Below are 6,006 nucleotides of genomic sequence, written 5' to 3' on the forward strand. Positions count from 1 at the left end.
GGTCAGCATTCAACCCTTTTCGGGATTTCATCCATTTCCGGATATCCTACACCGACCAATCGAACGAGTATTTTTTTTTATTTTAATCTTTTAGATATAAAATTATTTAAATGACGGCCTGTCAAGCTGTCAACATTTTTGTTGATTTCTAAATTATTGAAGTCATTTTTTTTTTGGTGTCTTATCGCCCGCTTTGGCATTTTCATAATTTTGATGTGATTACTAAATTTTTTTCACATTTCTAAATTCTGTTCATTATCGATTATGATTGCTTAATTATTTTTCACATTCTTTTTCTAATGATTAACTGTTATGATTACTGATAGTAAACAATTACTAAACTTATGTTAAATTAACAAAATGTAAAAAGAATTTAGTAATCATAATACATAATGATAAGAATATTTAGCATTGTATCAATGTGAAAAGAATGTAGCAAACATAATAAATAGTCATCAGAATTCAGTATTAATGTTTTGATGTCAGAAAAGAATTTAGTTAATTGCATCAAAAACATTCTACATTAATAATAAATTCTGATTATTATCTGATATGACTACTAAATTCTTTTCACATTGATACTATATTCTGATTATTTTGTTGATTATCTGTTATGATTACTAAATTCTTTTTACATCTTGTTAATTAAACAGTTTAGTAATTTTTACGGTCATTAAACTGAGACTGACCTTAAAATTGATTAATTTTAAAACAGAAGTTTAAAAAATTAAATCTTGCAGGTATTATACAATTTGTTTATTATTCCATTCGTAATTTGTATAAAATTTTGTCCAAGAAATTTAATTTGGAGTAAATTAGTTACTTATAGTACAAATAACGTCATAAACAATTTTATGATATGGGTCATTCTCACGAAAACTGTCATTTTTCAGTTCATAAAATCCCAAAAAAGTAAAGTGAATAAAAAGCTCTGAAACTTTTTATATTAATAGAAATTATGTAATGGCATTATAAAGAAAGTATATATCCTATAAATTATACTTAATATTTAAATTAATTAATTTTTAAAATAATTAATTTATAATTAATAAATTTATAATAATTAATAATTAATTATATAAATAAATTAATTAATTTAATAAATTAATTTATTAATTTTTAAATTTATTTTTCAAATTAATTAATAAGTAAATTAATTATTTTCACTATTTAAAAAGTGAGGGAATGATATTTTATTTTAATACATGTTTTTATCTAAGTTACATCTACCTAAAGTTTGAAAATTATAACATACTAAGTATATTAATTTAGTCTTATATATTTAATAGTTTTTACAGGTTTGGGAAATAAAATTGGCTGGCACGATTGAACAAAAAAAAATTTGATAATATACTCATCTTGAATCATTCCCTCACTTCAGCGTCATTCCCTCACTTTATACACTAGTGAGGGAATGACGAATTCAATAAAATTTAAGAATAACAGTTAGGCCTAATTAATTTCTGAAGTCAATCGCATACAATTATATTCATACAAGAAAGCAACATATAATTATCCACTTTCTCGATGAAGTTGTATTTTATTTCACTCTAAAAAATGACATGAGGGAATGACGAATGTAAAAAATTTTACCTGGTTTGATTCATTCAAATTTATTCCACAGCAAAGCTTCATTAAGTTGAAGATGGAAACATACTGCAATTTTGTTCTATGATGCCAGTTGTTAACTTCTGAAGTTTTTATTAAAATATTTTTATTCTAAGAAGATTGCAGGTGATAAGAACATTGTTGTGAGGGAATGACGCGAAACACTGGGGACAAAGTTTAAAATAGTGCTGTGTTAATATTTTTATCAGAAATTAAATTTAAAATTGATTTCTTGAATTCTATACTTCAGTATTCTGAAATAAAAAACACGAATTTGTAAAAAAAAAAAATTTATTTCGGAAACAATTTTTTTCTTTTTTTAAATCAGCAGTGGGGACAAGTGAGGGAATGACATATTGGTATATTTTAATTACCTAAAATAAATAAAATAAAAATTCATAATTTTATTTTTATTCTTTTGTTAGCTTGCATTCTGAAGGACACTTTCCCTGAATTTTTTTTCTTCGTAAGCTGTAAAACAAACATAAAATATACTGGGGACATGAAAATGACTGTTTTTGTGAGAATGACCCATATATTTTATTGCCAATGATGAAAATACAACAATGAAATATTTATTAAACCATAAAAGTTTTTTTTTCTTCTCATTTTAGCCCCTTTCTTGAAATCAAATTAAGTAAAATATTGATTTTACTTTCTTTTCTCACATTTTGCATTATTATCTGTAAAAATAACTTTCAGTGTTCACTCCTTATTGTACATGAAATTGTTTTGTACAAAAGTTAAAGGATTGCAAGCATTTCAATTAATTTGTCTTCCTTTTCAATTGATTTTTCTAAAATAACTTGGTTTTTAGCAATATAAGTAAAACTCAGCAATATAAGTAAAAATAAAATGTACATATTAACAAAAAATCGTTGCCAGTATTTTTTAAAAATTATTTTGGGAGGGAGAATTTAGCACTATACTCGGAAGAATATGTTTGCTTTACTGCATAATTCTAGATAAGTACGTTTTTTCTGAGAGACAGAGATAAAAATAAACAGTCACTTTCCAACATCAAATTGAAGAAGGATTTTTTTCTTTCTATTTCTGTAGTTGAGTGCCTCTGTTAATTCATATGCATATTGTATTATTCAAAGTCCAATAAATGTCATTTTTTAATTAAAGAAAATGTGTGAGGTTTAGAAGTTGAATTAGAGGCGCTTGAGTGATTGCGCTACTAAGACATCTATGTTTTTACAATGTTAAAAAATTACTATGTTAACTATGTTAAAAAAAAAGAAATTGGTTGTACACAGAACGTTTAACGTTAAGAATGAAGAAGCGAAAATGTAAAGCTTTCAACAAATGAGAAGAGATATTCATTGATTTATAGATTTGTTTTCATAATGTTGGAATTGAATTAGGGTTTATGATTCTCTTGTATTTATTCTCGAAACTGCAAAAATATTGTGCTCAGGAAAAAAGATTATGTTTAATCGTACAATACTTTTTAAAAAGGCTAAAAAAAAAAAAAAAAAGAAAAAAAAAGAAAAGAAAAAAGAACAAACAATTAGTGAGTTATAAGCAGTTAGTTTTTTAACGAACCAATCAGAAAGTTTTTATCATCCCTTATTAAAAACTGTTACTATTTCCACTCTTATTGGCAACCAATAAACTTTTCTTGAACCAGGGAGAATGATGCAAAACAGCAGTTTTAACATGATTTCAACTAAACACTTTATTGAAATGACATATTGTTGTATACTATTGTCTTTAAAGCATCACACTATTAGTAGCTTTATTTATGAATTTTAAGAGTATACTAACAATCTTCTGTCATTTATAAACTATCATTTACCATAGATAAATGACAGGTGAACGTTTGAGCTTAAAAAATAGCTGAAAAACTTTTGACTAATTTGTAACATTGGCAAAATGTCAGTTTCAACATTCTTTTTTATACAGTTTTTTAGTTTGTACTCCTTTAGAAAAATAATCTCGTTTCTTCACTAGATTTGTTGTTTTATTTATGAATTTTAACTGCCTATCAATTTATAATTTCATGATCAATGGTAGAAGGACGTTAGAGCAAAAGGAAGACGAATAGAATGTCCAATTTAGGATAAAAGATATTTTTTAACAACAGCACATTGACAATTAAGACATGTAATAGCACTTAGTCTTATGTCTTCTTTTCAGGAGATATGAACTCAGTTCATCAAACTGACTTGGCGATCAATGAGAAGATTTTCAAAATTACAACAACCCCGTAGACTGCATCCCATCCATGTTCTTTTGTTCCGCGTCCTCCAAAACTTCGATCGTTCATCCACCTAGAGGTCAGCCAACCGGAATGTAATGAGGACCGTTTAGAAATGACACAATCCTTTGTTGTCCACTTTATAGATAACCCACAAATTTCCCCCTTTAACCAATATTCCGGGAATCGTAGTTTTATAACTTCGATGGATGCATATTTCAAGTGCCGCTTCCTCTTGTTCGTCTGGAAACTCCCAGTCATTGAGATATTAGATCAATAGGAACTTTTTTTTATTTACCTAAATGGTTATGGAATTTTTAAGAGTTATTGTATGAGATTCGAAGTGTCCTCTCTTTCACAGTCTGCTCGTTGTATTTACTCGAGAAGATTTATGGTATTAGTTTTGCGGACGGAATGTTGATGCAGCCGAATTATTCCACAACGGTAATGAGTTAAAGGGGGTTTTGTTCGTAAATGTATAACCTATTTAGCTTGGGAGAAAATGTTATGTCGGTCCAGATCAGTCTGGCAATCTCTGAGGCAGTAGGCCGACCGAACTTATGCCGTGAATTATTTCTGATCAATCAATTACATTTAAAAGTTGGAAAAAATATAATGCCGTTGAAATTGTATGAGATTGGAAGCGTCCTCTCTTTGACAGTCTGCCCGTTGTAATAAGATTAATAACATTCATTTGCTGGATGGAATGTTCATGTAGATGAATTATTTCGCAACGATAAAGGGATTTTGTTGCTGAAAGTATAACCCATATAGCTTGACAGAAAAAATGTTACATCCGTCCAGATCAGTCACGTTCTCTGAAGCAGTACCCCGATAGATTTTTCCTTGAATTATTACTGATCAATCAATAGAAAACAAACCAGAGGGTCAACTATATCACTTGACTAGTATAATTCTTGACCAGTATAATTCTTGACTAGCAACTTCGTGACTAGTGTTCGCCTTCCAATGAGGTGAACTGGTTTCAAATCCCAGCAATGGCTGGTCGATACAAATTCCGAACCCGGCTCGAACAGACCACAATGTTGACGTAAAATATCATCAGTGGGAGACGGATCATGGGTTAAATTCCCCTTGCCGTCAGTCTAACCGTGGAAGACTTACGTGGTTTTCCTCTCTATGTAACGTGAATGTGGTTGGTTCCATCAAAAAGTCCTCCACGAAGGCAAGTTTCTTTCAAAACTTAATTTAGGAGTTCTCTTGTCTTCTGGATCAGATTCAAAATTACAAGGCTGCAAAGTTGAGCATTGGTAGTCGTAAATTCTAAATTGGATCTGCTGTTCAACGACGTTTATAAAATAAAATAAAATAAAATGAAATTCTTTAACTCCTCCAATCCTAACACCTTAGTTTAAATATTGCCAATTGATAAAGTTTTACTTAGTGTAATAATCTGCCACTGCTATGTATATGTTTTGAAATTCTTCCAAATTTGATTATTATTTGATTATTCTCCCAAATTTTCAAAAGTTTGATAAGGAAATAAAACAGTTTAGATCATATTCTAATGAAACATGCCAAAAAAACACACTTTACATTTAAATTAAGTCGCGAAAAAATTATATTTCGTACGACATGGATTTTACAGGGGTTGGACAAAAATATGAAAACACTTTTATGCCAATTCTATGTAACAATATTTCTTTAGCAGCAAATGTTTTGGAAGATTTTACATGCCAAAACAGTTGGTACAATTTGAAAGATCATGTTGAAGCTTTTGGAAATGATGTCCCCTTTTTACCCATTCCGAATTCGGATAGATCAAAATGAGGAGACGAAGTATATAACTTCTTTCTAGCTTTAATACCAGCAATTTTGAAATTTTTTACTAGGATCACCCTTTTATATAAGAATGATTTTGAAATTATTGTGGTATTAAAAAAGAAGAAAAAAAGCTTTTAAATATCTATGCTTATTTTGTTCGAAGGGAATTTTGCACGGATAAAAAAAACACCATTTCTCAAAGTTTCAAGCCTAATCATTCAAATTATGCCAACAATTTTGTCACGGAAAAATCTTCTGAAACAATTAGTGCTAAGAGAAAGATTGTTTACATAGAGTTAGTATAGAAGTGTTTCCATATTTTTGTCTAACCTTCCTAACTTGGTTGGTAGGGGAACTGGGCCTATGTCCAAGAGGTCGTGGGTTCATTCCCCGCCGGCCAAAGACTA

Source organism: Parasteatoda tepidariorum, chromosome 7 (genome assembly GCF_982258835.1).
Source record: "Parasteatoda tepidariorum strain Cologne lab strain chromosome 7, Ptep-v5.0, whole genome shotgun sequence".
NCBI lineage: Eukaryota > Metazoa > Arthropoda > Arachnida > Araneae > Theridiidae > Parasteatoda > Parasteatoda tepidariorum.